The sequence below is a fragment of the Haplochromis burtoni genome, unplaced genomic scaffold (assembly GCF_018398535.1).
Source record: "Haplochromis burtoni strain Fernald_Lab_line unplaced genomic scaffold, NCSU_Asbu1 Contig_17, whole genome shotgun sequence".
NCBI lineage: Eukaryota > Metazoa > Chordata > Actinopteri > Cichliformes > Cichlidae > Haplochromis > Haplochromis burtoni.
Window position 1 is genome coordinate 3,258,060 of NW_024582378.1, and position 18,356 is coordinate 3,276,415.

General features: G+C 39.1%; 1 protein-coding gene across 7 annotated transcripts in view; it reads right to left on the minus strand.

Moving 5' to 3' along the window:
• The window catches only part of cadm1a (cell adhesion molecule 1a), a 467,380-nt gene that overhangs the window by 373,016 nt on the left and 76,008 nt on the right, over positions 1-18,356 (minus strand). Inside the window, exon 2 of one of the 7 annotated variants that reach the window (XM_042218282.1) lies at positions 9,849-10,071. The exons of the other annotated variants lie outside the window; for them this stretch is intronic. The gene's annotated coding sequence lies outside the window, so the exon portion shown is untranslated. The remainder of the gene's footprint in view (positions 1-9,848; positions 10,072-18,356) is intronic. 7 annotated transcript variants of the gene reach the window in all.

An 18,356-nucleotide genomic window follows, 5' to 3' on the forward strand; every position in this document is an offset into this window, starting at 1 on the left:
TTTAACTCTAGCCATGATGAGTTGTTATTTACAGTTTCCTTCCAGTGAGCACATAGCAGTCAGGTCATTCCCCTTTAAACTCCTGCAAAATACGTTTCACTGAATATCGTCCCGTTTTCTGACTATTTTCTGTAAACCATACAAATGGTTGTGTGGGGGAAATCCCAGCAGATCATGAGTTCGTGAAATACTCAGACCAGCCCAAGTGGCGCCAACAACATGCCTTAAATCAACTTAAATTCTTCCCCATCCGAATGTTCAGTTTGAACTTCAGCAGATTGTCTAGACTGGGTCTACAGGTCTAAATGCACTGGGCTGCTACCATGTTATTGCCTGATAACCAGCTGCAAGTTTTGCTATAGTATTTTAACGTTCCTCCCTCCATGCACATAATCTTCCCTCACAGTGCATTGTTTCTATAACTATTTCAGTTAACTAAGTATTTTGGCATAATGGGTAAATTGCCTTGTTTACAATATATTAAACCTAGTCTCTATCCGGTCGTTAAGTCTGACGTCACTAGCCGTGTCTGGGCCTAAACTCCGCTGCAGGTCCATATATCAAACGATCACTATGGCATCACTGAGAGTTGAAAAACTGTCTAAAGTCTTTCATCTTTAATAAAATGATCAGCGTTCTGCTCTACCAGGTGTAACAATTGAGTTTAACATCCAGGCATCCATGAAAACGGAATTTATGACATTTAACGGAGTTAGAAGTTAGCAGGGAGTTAGCTTGCTAGCTTCTATCTAAATACAATATAGCATGTCCTGACTGCGGGGTTCTGGAAACAAATTAAAACGTACAGCTCTGTTATCACTTCCAACATAAATGAAGACAGAAAACTAAACAGCAGTGACGTTTGTAGGATTACTGAAGTTTGGCTAGCTGGTATATAATGATGTGCTACGTGACCGCTAGCGTCACAGCTATGTTAGCATAATATAAACAAGCTAACTTTTTTCCCACTCGATAAAAGTTAACGTGAGTGTTCTCGGTGGTCAGGAACAAATGTAATCGCATGGCAGGATGCTGTAAAAGGACCAAACTTCAGCCAGGAGAACAACTGAGATAATCCATCCACAATACGAGGTTAGTCATTCATATACTGCTGCATGGGCTGGGCTGTAGTTACATCCTAAGGTTTTAAAAACTGAGCTTAAATAAATGATTAGCGGTAATAAAAGCTGAGGGAGGTCAACAGTGATCACTGACTGTTTTAGGAGCTTTTTGAGATTAAATAGAAGAAAATACAAAAGATTAAACGTGTTAACAACACAAAAGTAGGATTCGTCACGTCATCACTTAACGACCGGATAGCCCCATCTCACTTGTTCCCCAATTAAACCTTTTATCTTATGCATTTACCACAACAATATAATAATAATTACTCATTACATGCAAAAATGATGGCATTGCAAAATCACACACATAAGAGAAAAGTTGTCACAGCCACGTAAAAGGAAGTGAAATCACACTAACTAAACGCCCAGTGCTGAACTTCTCCTTATAAGCAGCAGCGCTGTATCAAGTGGGCTTCTGTCAACAGAGCACAAGAAAAATGGGCAATTGCAGAATCACCGTGACGATGGCAGTTGTGTGGGTGAGGGGCTTGATGGAAGCAGGTTGAGCGTGAAGTGATGGATGATGCAATTGTGAATTCACCTCATTAGTTAAATAGTCCCCTGCTTCCTGTGTGATATTTAACAGTGAATTCAAATGTTAGCAGGAGTATACACACCATGAATGAAGACATAAAAAAAACACACACACACAAAAAAAACCCACCATTAGTCTTCACTTTAAAGCCATCACCTGATTTACGCGAGCAGTCTAAGAACAAAATAAAAACACAGTGTTTACAATTCCCTGTGGAGACTTAACATACATACTTAATGATAAGGCCCATTTAACAGGTGCACCGAGGGAGGTTTCCATAAAATTACCCATAATGCTTGCTTGATTAGCCTATACGTTGTGTCCTACAGGGCTCCTTGAATTTTTTCCCCCACTCACATAAATGAGAGCTTTGGCTGTTTTGAAATCCATCACATTTGTTTAAGGATAGCTGACAGGAAAGAAGATAAACACCGTAATTTAACTTGGGAACTTCCATTTGAATTTGAATAGCTATATACTGTGAACCAGTGCAGTTTTTTTAAGCCCCAAATCTTGAACCATACCATGTACTCCCAATTAGAGTTCACCTGTAGTTAACCTGACAGGACCTAAGGGACTTAACTGTTACTATGTAACACCAAACTGTAACCGACACATTATTATTCTGAGTTTTCACCTCCTACACTTGTGAAGTTGCACACAGTCATTCCAATTAGCCTATCTCAAACATATATAGGAAAAAAAGAAAAGATCAGATATGATTTTTTTCTGATGGCAAATTTTATAATACGTTATTTTGATGAGAACCCTAAAAATGTTCAGCCTCATTAATTTAGGTTTAAAAGAAAATTACACAAAAAGTCTAAACTGTATGCAACATACTGATAAATGAACCCGATCAGGCAGTTCAATCACTGTTTCACTTGGGAACAAGTGAACAAGTTAAGAGAAACAGCAGATTTTGATTTACTTTTTCTCTTTTCACTGATACATGTACTTTTAGTCATAACTTGGTCATCTGAATTCTTTTAGTTTGATTAAAGTAAATCTCCAAAGATTGCCTTAGACTGAATCTGAAGTTGATTTGTTGACTAAAATATAAAGCGTAAAAGTTTTGTCTTGTTTAGTCTTGTTTTTACTGGTGAGAGCTGCTCAAAACTGTTTACAAGGTGTCTTATTTCCCTTGACATCAAATGTGAAATATGTCCATATTCCTCTCTTCTTCCCAAGTGTCTACAATTTGTTACTTTTTAATGAGAAAGTGAGAAGTTGTACTGTTTCGTGGGGGTAAATCAAACGTGTGCATCTAACCTTACTGCACAAGGAGATTAGTTCTGATTCTACACAATGTAATTAGTTCTCATTGGATCTTGTCTTTCATTTGTATTCATTGAAGAACACGTCTATAAGTTTTTGTCCTCATGCATTCGTTTTTATTTAGTTACTGTATTGTTTTTATCAGAATAAAAGGACAGTGACAGCAGTTACCCTAACCCAATCAGACACTGATTCAATCTGCCATCATTACTGCTACAATCATACTGGGAAAACAGTGGTTGGAGACTGAAACACAACTAAAATCTCTGTGTTGAATAAACTTGTAATCATGGGAACTATGAAGTAACTGCTTTGAAGACAGGCAGCAGATCTGCAACCACTCGCAGCCATCTTCCAAGTAACTTTGGTGCATCAAGACAGCAATGAAAGGGTAACGAGACAGAGTCAGTCTGTTATCAGTTGGTGATTGAATGGAATCAAGTTTGCAATTACATGCCAGCTGTTTGTGATAATATGTTGCCTTCTGTTGCAAATCTATTGTATCTACATACACAGAAAGTCGGAGTCTAACCTCATAGATCTGAAGTAGAAATTCAGAAATACGTCCACAAGCAGTGACGCAGTTGCTGTAGGACAGTGATTTAACTGCAAAATGACTTACGTGTTCAGAGTGAAACTGAAAGTGTATCTTGTAAGGCAGGCTCACATTATGATTGACAAGTTAGTCAAGTTATGAGCGCGCAGTGTTCTCAGTTTATCAGTCAAAGCTAAACGTCATCATCGGTTTGATGAAGAGCAGCTGTGCTTGAAAAATCACATTTTTCGTAGTGCAATAAAACTGGAGCCCTGCAGTGTGAGAACGGTTGATAGTTTAAAAGAATATTTAACAGCTGCTGCTGGTCAGGGTTTGCACAGCACCTGCCCCCATCCTGATGTGGATGATATGTATATTTTATAGGTTTTTATTTCATTTTGGCTAATTTGAATGTACTGAAATGCAAAATTAGCAATAATTTAGTTAGCAATAGCCATAAATCTTTAACTCATTTGTGCTAAACAAAAAAGCCACTGTTTTCGGCACACACAAACACATTCCTCCTCTCCCAAAAAACCAGAACAATTTCAGTTTATTGCCTTCTGCTCATCCTTCATATCCAGGCATCCGATCCACTTAGCCACAAAGTTAATTCTAATTCCTCAGTCCCATAGCGAGGGTAAGAGTCCCACCTTGCACGGTAGAGCTCAGAGATAATATCACAGGTGGCTCAAGCAGCAGGGGAGCCCCAAATCTCTATTATCAGCCTGAGGGGAAAGGCAGTGAAAGGAGGAGGCAGAGGAGACTGCAATATGGTGAGTTTAGTTTCACCTGGCCTCACAGTTTGACCTCTGGACCATGTGTCAACTCCTCCAGAAGAGCTTAAAAATAATTAAGGAGCAAAAGTCTTCTGAATGGGAAGTAGTTTCAGATAATGACATGCATGCTAAGTGCTCAAAAGTGTATTACACACATTTAATCTAAAAAGGGATGCAAAAACATGTTAAACATCATGCAGAATGGAAGAGCTGATACAAGCTGATTATTGACATCGGTGATGTAACTGATGTGTACAAATGTGAACTTTTGATGGCATTTAAAACAAGAACACAATTGTATGTATGTGAGACACAAAAAGCTTGAATGTGCTACAGCAATTCCTCCAGAAGATATTCTCTCATTTGCGGTTCTGACGATGGTGCTGCAGAGTGCCGTCTAACTGCTCTGAATCTCCCGTAGATGTTTAAATGGTTGAAACCTGGCAACTATAAAAGGTCAAAGCAGTTTAATCTCACCCCTCTTGCTTTATGGATGACATTGTCATCCTAAAAGAAACCACTCCCATTAGTGTATCAACGTTATTGGATAAAGGACTCAGAATCAGAACTCTGTATTGATTCATAATGGCCCTTACAGAATAAGTGGACACAAACCATGTCAGCGAAATGCTTCACAAAGCACAACAACATTCATTTAGATTTTTTTACATTTTTCACCTTTCTACATATTAATAAAAAATTTAAATCTTCCTTAAACATAAATAAGAGGTTTTCTAAAATGTACCTGACCAAAAATAAAATAAAATCTACAACTTTACAACATCGCCTTTGAAACCAAACATACAGTAATCTTTGTGTAAATATGATTTTTGGCTGTATGTCCTACAGAGTACATGCAACCATACTTTATAATACATATAAGCATCATTAAAAAAAGCTGTACTCATATCCTAAGACTAACAATAATGCAAGAGAAACGTTATCTTATCCAATTCATGCTTGTAGGAGGGGCTGGAGCCTATCCCATCTGATTTGAGGTAAGGGGCAGTACACTCTGGTCAGATAATATAATTAGATATTTGATAATTTGAACATTTACATAGACATTTTATGTGCACAAAGATCCAAAAACTATTATGGTTTACACACATTACAAAAGCAAAACTTGAATAATTGTTCTTTTTACTTTTAAACCAAACCAGAGGACAAGTCTGAACTAATAATAGAGTTGTGACATGGTGAATGGATGAGTGCTTATATAAAGCTTTCCTACTCTATTTGAGCACTCAAAGCTTTCTTTTACTACAAGCCTTATTTACCCATTGACACACACACGCATTCATGAAAGTGTTTTTTTTCCCTATGCTTTTCAAGGACATTAAACCTAACATTCATAATGGCATCTGGTGGCATACATTAAACATCTTGCCACAGCTGACAGACTCCTAACCACTTTACTTGCAATATTAAACATATTTAAATATGAAATTTGCTCCTGTTTACAAGATGTTCTCCTAAATCAGAGGTCTTGAACCTGAGGCTCTGTGCAGCTCGTTTGCCTATCTCCAGTAGCTCCCTGTGGTTTTGACATTAAAGTATAAAAGATAAGCAATGTTTTGTTTTGAAAAAGTGGCCTTTTTCTGTTTTTAATTTTACTATTTATTAATTTTTATTCAGATCAGAGAAGCTTTATTAATCCCAGAGAGAAATGGAGTTGTCATAGCAACATACATACAACAGATAACAGAGCAGATGTGTAAAGGACGTGTAGAAAGAGAGAAATAAATGCAATTTATAAAAGGACAAATGTTTGTGGGATATTAACAGGTAAAAGATGCTGGTATGCGTGCAAATATATGTTGCGGCTTGCAAAGTAACGTCGTGCAGTGAGGTGTGTGTAGGTCTGACTCCAGCAGATGAATCTAGTTGCTAAATCTGTGTTGCGACCTTAAAAAAGTGCCATCTTGTGATATCACTGTATTGTCATGGCATGCATTTATGTTCTCTGGCATGCACGACAACACTGACCCAAGCATGCCTGCCAGTGACAGCAGAGAGACAGCCACCATGTCCACCTACGACTATGATCCATGGTCATAGTGGTTAGGTTACAAGAGGTTAGACCTCCAACAAAGCACAAAGCTTTGCAGGAAAACTGTTCCTGCTGCATCATTGAGTATAACCAGGCTATGAAGGCACCCACAGAAGGAATACTGGGGGGGCACAAAAGCTAATAAATGGAGCACTTGCTAGTTGTACGCAATATGAGAGGAAGTGCAGAGCAGGGGTGGAAATTAAATAGCCTGGCATCAATGAGAGCAGCTCACTGGAAAAGGAAGATGAATATTGTCATATTTAATTGAAATACTTTGAATTGGGTATGAGTGATATAGCCTCAAAATTGTATCAAAGTGTCCTTTATATAAATGTACTTTGTATATAAAGAAAATACAAAATAATAACTGTTTAAGAACAGTTGAAAGCGTTTTTTAATTGACCATTAAACCCTTTTTGTTTTTTTTAGTTTTTGTGGGGCTTTTTGACATGAGCTGGACCCCCAGAGATCCTACAGGGAGGGGGAGTATAAAAATCAATGAAAGCAAACCCAGGAAGCAGGTGAGAGGGACAAAAAGGAAAGAAAGAGCAGAGTGGATGAAAAGAAGCCAAAGAAAGAGAGAGAGAGAGAGAGGAGGGGAAATGTCTCTTTTTTCCCGTTGACCCCCTTCCTCTTCTCCACCGCCCTCCACGCCCCCTTCCCCTCTGGGCAGCCAGGTGGCCAAGGCTGGGCACAGACGGCCCTCCTTCCCTTCTCCATGCTGGCCCTGCTGGCCCTTCCAAACACGAAGCAGCAGTAGTGGGAGGACATCAGCCAGACGTGGTACAAAGAAAGGATCGACAAGCGAGCGTTTGAAGGCAAGCACACTCGCACCTTCCACACAATGCACAAGGAGAACAGAGCACAGCCTGGCGAGCTCAAGGAGGTTTTATACAAAAAAAAAGCAATACAGGTTTTAACTAAATGACAAGCGAGCAACTGTGAGGCATTTCACATGACTAATGAACCGTCTGATTAATTGGGAAGCAATTCTGACCTAAAATTTGAATTAATATTAAATTATTATTGGATTGTTATATGAAACATTATTAATTCATGTCAGATCCTCTTTGGTTAAGAGGTCCTTCATATCTAAATCTCACATAGTGGTCGATAGAAGATGTATTGCCCACTAGAGTCCAACCCAATACTGCTCGAGCAAAAAGTGACAGTTTTGCTGTCTAAGGTTTTTTGGCCAGCACGTTGAGGAAGAGGATGTTGCTTATCTACGTTTTAGAGACAAGAAAAAAATAAAGCTGTTTACAGTCTAGCTTTACATCAAAAAATGAAGATAAGTGGTCCAATAATGTGAAAAACATCCCATGACACTGTGGTTTGCTTTTCATTTTGTCCTCAAGTGTTTTTTTCACCAGCTACATACAACTGAAGGTCAGGTCACATGTTAGACAAAGTTAGTCTAACATGTGACATAAAATCACAGAAGGTATGTGTTACCGATTTTGGATTATTTTCATTTTAAATTGGACAAAACTGGTTAGCCAAAGGACCTACGTGAAGCAGTCAGATGAAGGAGAACTTACAGCCTCTCGATGAGCAAGCAGGTGAGTATAGCCATCAATGTTGGAGGTGGCCAACATTAGCGCAGAAATTTGCCCACCAAAGAATTTGAGTTTTCCATACCAGTGCTTAATATCACCACAGCTCTACATTTGGTAATCATACATAATAGAAACTCTGTCGCTGTCTATGTGCAACTCAATATCTCTAGCTCCAACAAAACCCACTTACATAACTTCCTATAAATATGAGATTCCTGTGCACTATGAAAAATCTAATCTTACTGGTTTTGACAAATGCACTTAACACCTTTCCTTTCCTTATTTGATCTGACAATCTAGTTATATAACTCTTGGTTATCCTCATTTCCAAGAACTGCATTTCCATATTTATCGAGAAATTCTGGGTCACCGCTCTCTCGTAAGAATAGTGTAATCAATCCACCACCCACACCCTGCACCAACGACCCCAGGAGTACTGGAGGAGAGGTCTTGGTCACCACAGCTTACTTGGGTTGAAATCATATTTTTCAGCCTTAACAGGGTCCAGTGTACCCAAGGCTACCATCTGTACTTCCGTGGCAGATGTCTCATGTACTCCATCATCTAGGAGTCCTTGGGCCTTTAGGGCCCATGCTGTCTCTGTGTCAGAGTGAACACAGTAGCCCATTGAGCCAGTGTACTATGGACAAATGGAAGGACAAAACTAAGAGGTCATCTGGATGGATGCGAACAAAGCTTCATTCACGAACACTGTTGATATGCAAAGAAATATAACGATGAATAGAGCGAAAATGAATGTCGGGTTGTTGTTTTGCTGCCATGTTCTGCATAATGTAATGCAGTTACAATGGATTGTGTTTGAAATGTGGACATGAATGGGCTGTGATGTGGACAGTCATTATTGACAAGACAGGAAGGCTAGAAGGGAGCTGCCAATGATGTGGTTCGGCCTGCCTCATCCACAAAGTCCCCAGTAGCAGCGTTTAACCTTTGCGGCCTTTGGCTAATTTGCTGCGACTCGCCCTGCACACAATCTCCCCAATAAAAGCTGCAGTCTGAAGCTGAGAAGAATAGGTTTGCAGGAGAGACACTGTAAGGCAACTCCAGCGATCTGAGAAACCACTGTTCAAAAGCAAAAAAACAATTGCAGCCTCATTGCATCAGTTGGATGTTGAGTCCAAGGGAGCATTGCTGAAAAATTCGTCATCCCCAAACCAACAAGGTCCTCAAAAGTTAAAACCCAAACAATGCTCTATGAAGTGATTGATCTTTGAAGCACAAACACCATTTTTTGAAAAAAAAAAAAAAAGAAAAGAAAAAGGAGCCATACTCATTGTAATTCAAGAGACAGTGAACTACTGGGTTTCCTCTTCTCTCCATTTAGTGCACTGACTTAGCTAAAACACATTTCACTGGATTAATCTGTTCCGCCTGGAAGGTGAAGATAAAATGTACTTCAGGCCAATATCAGCAGGAAGGACAAGGAGGGAGGGATAATCACATGGAGCAAAACTGTATCAGAGACATTGTAATGATAATTATTTATCGTCCCCTGTCAAGGTCAGGATTCTTTCCTCGAGTTGGGAAAACTTTTGGACCTCATACAGAACCGTCATATTTTCTGCCTGCACACTTTCCCTACTGCTTAATGAGTATCTGAATTGGAAAAGCGCACTGGACAAAGAGACAAAAAAACAACCCAGAACACACAAGGTCAACAGCAAGCTTTGTCAACGACCCCGATGAATAAAGGTCTAGATAAAGAACAATGATTAATTGGTTCTGTGCATCGATGAAAGGCAAGGACAAACCAGCAACCTACTAATCAGTGCACAAAGAAAACAAGCTCCCAACCCCTTAAGGATCGCTGTTGGTCTTTTCCTACATCTGTCCAGGCACGGACCCACATTTCTCTGTACGCATCATCCGGGACTTTCCCTCCCATTTTATACCCGTCTGAACTTCTCTTCCATGCCTGGAAGGAGTTAGGAGACATTAAAATGATACAAGCTTACAGAGACCTTTTCCAGTCTTGTTTAGGGGTGAGAACGAGCTGGCTTCATTTCCTTTGACAGTCAGCGGGAAACAGAGCGGAGGGAGAAGGAGGAGGAGGAATATTTTTAACCAGTACCGCTACCGATGAATCACCTCAGCACCCACTATCTCCAGGGGGCATTCTCTGACGGGTGGGGTGAGAGGTGCTTGTTTCGGGATGGAGGAAAAGGAAAGCCAAATCGCACTTACCTAGAGAGAAAGAGAGAGAAATAAAATCCATAAATCACATGACATATTAGACAATATATGTACTGTGAAACCAAATGCAGGACTCGAAAACAAACAGAAAAAAAGACGCACAGAGATAATAAAAAAAAAAAAAAAAAGGGACCTAACAGAACTTTAATACACAGCTAGACAGCTACACACACCTCCCTGCGGCACCTGCTCTGTCCTTTCCAACAACCATGTTGTGTTGTAAAATAAAACTTAATACAAAGGTTAAAGTTTACTGTTGCTGTAGCATGAATAGATGCATTTAATCAAACAGGCCTACAGTAGTTTATATATGGCTCACTGCTCAACAAGGACAAGCTGAAGTCTAAATAATCTGGGAATCCATCAGTTAGTCTGCTGCCTTGGCCTCTGGGGGCAACAGCCAATATTCCAGGGCTTCCGGTGTAGATGAACATGTAATCGCTCTTACACTCCCCACCCAAACTGTTTGCATGCATGTAATCAAAACAGACTCAAAAATGATTTGGGAATAGAATCAGGACTACAAGTGGACTACAAACAGAAACCGCAAAGCTATCATCATCTGCTTATCATGCTCATTGCCCTTTACTGTGGCTTGATGCTTCTGTGGTAAAATGTTTGTTTCCCAGCAGAAGACACAAGCTGTTGTTTCACTCAGAAAGGTGCACATATACTGTACACTGGCTATCAACAGAAACTGTAGGTAGCCAATTTCATTAAGAGCTTTGAACAGGAGTATGCGGTACAGACTCCGAGTGTCATGCTGGAGTTATACTTCCCCAAATGTACACAGAAACCCCTTTATAGACACAGATAAGGGTATAATGGGGAGCCATCGATTGAAGAGGCTCAGACAGCAGCCAAGTGCACACCTCTCAAATCTTAACAAAGTGCTGTGTGGATCCGCACCTACAAGTCAACCAAGCCAACTACTCAACTACTGTTAGGACAGAGGTTCAACAGGCATAAAAATAACAATAAAAGGAAAACAACAGTAATGCATCCTGTTTACTTAGGGGCATCCTGTAGCCTGAACCTTGATTTCTGGCCTTGTATATAAGCCCAATCATGTACTAGAACATTTGTTTCCAAGTAGATAAGAGACATTTCAACTTTTTCCGGTTAACAATCGGACTAGGGCTGTGCGATATGACCAAAATCTCATATCCCGATATAAGAATTCTATCGTCCCGATAACGATATAAATCACAAAAATGTAACATTTTCTGTAAATTCTGTGAATCTCGGGCAGCTCGACTTGCGGGAAGTGTTTCCAGCTGCGCGTCATGTAGCTGGAGTCGAGTGTTTTAACCGATGCATGAAACTATACATTTTTAGACATAAGTTGTAACGGCCGCCGTTTTCTTTGTGAGTATTTATTACACGGCGTGCTGCGGGGAAAAGCCTGTTCTAACGTTTAAGTCTAAGGTCTATTTTTTAGCACCTGGCGCCCCTTTTTTACTTCTCATCCGTAAATACTCTGCTTGTTCACGTGATTCAGTTTATTTTGAAAAGTCTCAACAGGATCTTGATCTTTATTGTGAAAGGGTTATGTGGAAAATAAACAAGCGGACACGCGAAGGTGTTACCGTCATTGTTGCTAACCACAACGCATAAAAACAGGCGCTTGTCCGTCTGTAGTGTGGTTATATTAAATATAAGAGAAAGAGAGAACTTTAAGAAATTAATATAGCCACTACAGTGACCATCAAAACGATGAAAAAATGTTGCCGTAAACAGTTTATTTTGCGACACCACGAAACAAACGATAGCGTAAAATGAAACAATAGACGTTTTTATATCGTCATCCGATATATATCGTTATATCGAACAGCCCTAAATCGGACCATGTTTCAGTGAACAAACCAATAATAACACACAATAACACAAAGACTCATTTACAAACACCAATACCTCATCATGAAGATCAGCGGAACCCACACTTTTGAAAATTAAATGCTGTGCTGTGTATTAATGTGTAAAAGTCTGCAGTACTTCAAAGCACACATTCTATTTATTGGTAAAAAACAGACACACTGCAGAAAAGGCAATCTCAAGCCCAAGCCATTAACCCTTAATGGCACTTTAGCACCAAACAAAAGCTATAAACGTCACATCGATCACTCAATACCAATTTTGTATTGGTGCTGCCATTGTCCTCCTTGCCTGGAAAAAAAAAAAATCAATAATTGGGGACTGCAAAACACTGTATTTACAGACCATACTATGACTCACAAGTTGAAAACATGTATAAAAATAACATTTGAGTGTTATAGATTGGTGTTGACTTTCTTTTCTTGCAAGAAGAAAAGAGTAAGATGGGCTTTTGTATTCAGGTGTAGCACTCTGTGACATTTGTGTTTGAGTTCTACTCATGTGTCTTAAAATGAAAGCACGACCGCTAGAAAATAGCAAAACTAAACATAGTTAAGAAAAGAGACTAAGCATGAAGTATTAACTAAAGGTAAACAGTTAAAGAAAAGTTATGAATTTCTTAAGAGAAGACGCACCATTTCATTAGGCCTCTCGAGACTCCTTGACAACTCTTATTACACGGCCTTTACTATAGAAACTGAATGATTAAACAATCTGCAACTTCTATCACTTCTGTATGCATCACTGTGAAACTGCTTATGTCTGATGTGAAAAAGCTTTGTGCTACATGAAAATTGTTGCATTTTCAATAAGCGATGTTTACTGAGAATGATTTATCACATATTCAAAGTCATACAAGGATAGAATAACCATTGCTCCAGATTCTACTTGGAAACAGTCTTATTTAAAGCTACAGTATGATGTATAGAGGCTGACATTCTCTGCTCTTGATGTGTGTGCTGTCATTATGCCAAGCTCTGAAGTCTCTCTGAGAGAAGGGTTAAGGATACCTATGAGCATGAATACATCAGCAATTGCTCGTTACTGGAGGGACTGTGGCCAGAAATTTTTAACATATCACCAAAGCCGAGTCCAAAGGCAACTTTTTAGGATATGAACTGTGAAAGATAGTGGGAGGAAATCATTCCGGTTGTTTTATTGTATTAGGGACCGGACAGCCTACAGTCGCTGATTCAACAATGAGCTCTGAATCATATCAAAGAACAGTCAAAAGTAAAGTGAGGGGACATCTGTCCAGGAGTTGAAGTGGAACCAGAAGTGAACTTTTAAAAGGATTATTATCCAAACCACACTAGCAAATCCTCAAAGGAATGACATAATCAAAGCCCAGATTTAAAACTCCACTTAAATGTTGAGGAATTACTTGAAATGGGCAAAAAAAAAAAAGAAAAAGATTTGGCCTTTACTTTTTAATTGTGATCAGTTATTTTCACAAGTTAGTGTTGTGGTTGATAGAAGAACAGTGAATATATTCAGGTTTTTCTTTTCAGTACTTTAAAGGGCATCAAAAGCCCAAGAACGTCAAAAATTCAACAATTTTGACATGGCTGACATGGCTCATAAAGCTAGGATAATTACAAATAAATTCAGCATGACACGAGCAGTATGATGGGTTCATTAGCACTAATGCATTTGCTGTTTACTTTAAAAAGCAAACAAACAAACAAACCAGAATACAGCACGAAAATCTTTTTGGTAGAGGAGAAAAAAAGAGTTACAGCTCTGCATGTATAGCATAACAGAGTGCTGTCTTTTTATATAATAATGTGGGGGAGTTGGCTGTGGCACAGAAGCTAGCGCGGGTCATCTACTAATCGGAAGGTTGGTGGTTTGATCCCTGGCTGCTCCGGTCTGCTTGCCAAAGTATCCTTGGGCAAGATACTGAACCCCGAATCCGTCCCGATGCCTTCATCAGACTGTGGATCTGTGTATGTGTTAGATACAAAGCATTGTGTCATACTAAAAAAAAAGTGCTTGTATGAATGGGTGTGAATGGTTGAATGAGGAATGTTGTATAAAGTGCTTTGAGTGTTCAAGTAGAGTTGATGTGACTCTATGTGGTATGAGAAGACTTGATATGACTACCTCAGTACCGAGTACTGACTACTAGTTGTCTCTGTCTTAAAGTGGAAGAAAGTCAGACGGATGACAAAGGCAGTGCTGCGGGAAAAACACCATATCCTAATCCCCCTGTCTCAGCTCACTCTTTTGACAGAAATACTATCTATCCAATTTCAAGTCAGCGTAAAACACGGTTAATCGGTTGTGTGGTCATCTATCATGCCGCCAGCCACGTGACTTGTGAATTTGAGAGCGCAGAGAGACTAAACCGGGCAGAAGGTCCGGATTTGCCAGAACAAGTTGGCAGGACATGCACCAGTACACATTACTGGCTTTTCCCACCATACACACACGATACCCTCATCTTCACATTTCACAAGTGATTTTGCAGAGCAAAGTTGATCAGAACAGGTTCTTCTTCTTGGAGTACTGAAATATTTAACTGCTTGTACCGAACATGTACAGTGAAGCCATGAAATTAAAGGTGAAATGTAAAAAGAATTCTGCTCCTGATTTATTTAATATTACTGGGCCCACAACCAAGATGCACAGTGAGCTACAGAGAAGCAACTGTGTCCATATAACCGATGGAGAAGACTCTTCTGTGTCTCTGTTTTAGACATAAATCAACAAGTAAGCGCTTTGTTTTATAAGATCTGCATTATAGCGGTTGCCACACATCTCCCTGTCAGTCCTGTGTTTTTTATCTTCCCCTTAGGTATTTCAGGCATCTTCCTCCCTTGAGAAGATTTCCAGACTTTCCAGCAGATAAAGATTTAATCTCTCTCCCAGTATCAACATGGTGACATAAATTAGCAATGCACGATGTAAAATGCATTCTTCTTTTTGCACTCCAATGATAAAATCTCATTCCAGTTTATCTGTATCTTAGATTTTGAATTTGACTTCTCACCGAATTTAATTTTGAGTTGTGTTCAGTGTCTGCTTCTTCAATCCTTCAAGATAGGGCTGGGCCATATCATACCATTCACTGTAATACCGGTATAATGTTGGGCAACGATAAGAAAATGAAATATCGCGATAGAATATGGGTAAAACGTGCATGCGCAGTGCCTTTGTTTTCATACGCAGCTCAACTTGCGTGAAGTGTTTCCAGCTGGGCGTCGTGTAGCTGGAGTCGAGTGTTTTAACCGATACATGAAACGATACATTTTTAGACATAAGTTGTAACGGCCGCTGTTTTGTGAGCATTTATTACACAGCGTGCTGCGGGGAAAAGCCTGTTCTAACGTTTGAGTCTAAGATTTATTTTTTAGCACCTGACAGCTCTTTTTTGCTTCTCATCCGTAAATACTCTTCAAAATAAATGGAATCAAGTGAAACAGTATGCAAAGTCTCAACAGGATCTTGAGCTTTATTGTGAAAGGTTTATGTGGAAAATAAACAAGCGGACACGCGATGGTTTTACCGTCATTGTTGCTAACGACAATGCATAAACACAGTCACTTGTCCGTCTGTAGTGTGGTTATATTAAATATAAGAGAAAGAGAGAACTTTAACAAATTAATATAGCCACTACAGTGACCATCAAAACAATGAAAAAATATTGCCGCAAACGGTTTATTTTGCGACACCACAAAACAAAACGATAGCGTAAAATGAAACGATAGACGTTTTTATATCGTCATCCCAAACAGCTCTACATAATATTACTGTATTGTCTATAGACAACTTAAAAAGAGGTTATATATATATATAACCTCTTTTTAAGTTTTGTGGATATTATACACGGTTATGCTGAGGATATGTCGGCCAATTTCCACTGGAAATGCCTTTTGGTTAAACTGTCAGCAAGGATTTGCATTTGCATGGTTAAATTTTTATATAGCTTTAATGCACATAAAAACTAGCTGCTTGTTTAAGTGAAAATACATTGATGGGGTTTTTTTGCACTAATAAAGTTGAGGAGTTGTAAAGTATTTTGTCTAGTGTCAATTATATCGTCAGTTATATCGTTATCGCAAATTTTCAAAAGTATATCGTCATAAATACTTTTGGTCATATCGCCCTGCTCTACTTCAAAATAGCTTTAAACTGTAACATATGTGTGTTTAGCAAGGCTCCAAAGAAACAGGAGATTATTTTAAAATTTTGAAAGGGGTGACCAGTGACTATTTAGTAAATTCCTACCAGTACCTTACTTTTGTTGATACTGTATTGGCAATAACTGCAGCATTGCCCACTATTATCCTTCAATTTCAAGATGGAATGACATCTCTCACTTTGTCTTCAGCCTCATGTAATCTCAATAAAGAGTGTGCTGCTTGAAAAGCTGTCAAAATAGAGGCGCTCATATATATGCAAATATGTAATAAATACAATCTGCTGTGCTGAGTGCATGGCTTAAATAACGAGATAGGGCAAAGGATGGATGGAAACCCCAAACAGCGCTGCCTGCAGTTATGCGGCAGTTGGCAGGGTGATCTCCATCTCTTTCCTACCCGTGCCTGTGTTGCCCCTGTCAGTTGCATGGCCAATCAATGAACAGCACTTATTTTCTCAACAGATGGAAGAATATCATTGCCAAAATTTTCCAGTGCTGCCCCTATGACCTCATGAAGCTCCCTGAGCGGGAGCCCGTCTGCTGTGTCCCGCTGTGACCCTCTCCCGGGGTCATATAGGGTTGATTTGCATGGACTCAGGAGGAGCAACTGCCACAGGCTTGTATTTACTGAAATCAATTGTATGCTGTGCTTGAGTACAGTAAATCTGTGAATCTTCGAGTTGTTGAGGTGCATTCCCATTTCAGATTTGTCAACAAATGCGCAGCATGAGGTTGAAAGAGGAAGTGGATGATTACACTCTTATTAGGTTCTAATAAGGACTTTGACATTATTAAAAAGTTGTAGTGCCCTTTGAATCATTTGAAAACTGTCGGAGCAGTATAAAAGTGAGCAGTAATTATGATTTAAAACTTGCTCAACATACAAAGATTACCCATCATGCTTTACCTTCGTATTTCAGAGGTTTGTTTATGTGACTGTAGAACACCAAATTTAAACGTCACCCGTTTGGCTCATTTCTGACAGATTTCTAGATCTTATATTCCATTTTTCTCCTATGTGAAAGAACCTGTTGCAAGCTCTGAACAAATGATTTCTTGGTGACTGCTTGTTACATTACAACAGGGTTAGTTTAGTTAGCTTTACACACCAATACCCCCTAGTTAAGTTAAGGAAAAGGTCATGGTTTGGAATTTTGCTTCTAAACCACCACAGAGGCTATTAAATTTAACAATCAAGATGTAATTTAAGTGCAGGTTTAATTCAAGGGCATAGCATTAACTGTTTCACAGTTAATTGGCTGAATTACATCCATTTTTATACACTGTCCCATATTTTCAGTGGGTCAAAAGTAATTGGGCAAATTAACAAAATGTTACATTTAAAGACTGACTGAAGTGTAGAGCCCATTGACATCAAAAAGTGTTGCACTTCTTCCCTTGAGATGCTCTGTTAGTCATTTATTTCAGTTGCTACTTGTTTCTGTCTTTCTGCATTTTTGTATATAGTTTTGTATCTAATAATAATAATAATGATAATAGTAAAAATGACTGATCTAGCAGTTGAAAATTATCCCATTTCTTTACATTGGGAAGCTCCTGGGTTGCATGTGCAGAATGTCCTGTACAATTTACAATATGCCCCAGACACTGTGGACATGGTTCCACTGTTGCATTAATACTGCTTCCACTTTTTCTTTGCCATGTTTTCTCTTCTGATCATTCTGGTGTCAGTTAATCTTGGTTTATGAACTGTGCAGGCTCCTTTAGATGTTTTCTGTCTAGTTGTTGTTGAGTGTAACCAGTGGTTTGCACCTTGAAGTAAACGCTCTGTATTTACAGTCAAGTGTCTTTCAATTGTATACTTTGGTAATAATGTATATATAGGTTGAGATTGTTCTTGACTTGGTTGGATGTTGTGGAGCGGTTTTTCTTAACCATGGACAGAATTCTTTGGTACTCCAGATCTCCAGGCCAGAATGTAGCAAATTATCAATGTGGCCTTGCCTAAAGTCATAGGAATCTATCTCTTTGGTTTATTTTGGTCTTTGAGTCCATGGCCTCCTTAACTTTGATGACTCTTTAGACCTCATGTTGAGAGTTCCACTGAATAAAATACCACATGCCATATCAACACTTGCAACGAACTCCAGCTTTTATCTGCTTAATCTGTAAGGTAAAAAACACTTTAAATAAACTTTGAATCATTTTGCAATGCTGTGTGTGTCTTTGGCACATGCTCCCATAGCTACATTGTGATGGGATGGTTTTACTCTGCCCAAGTTGTGAAAGGATG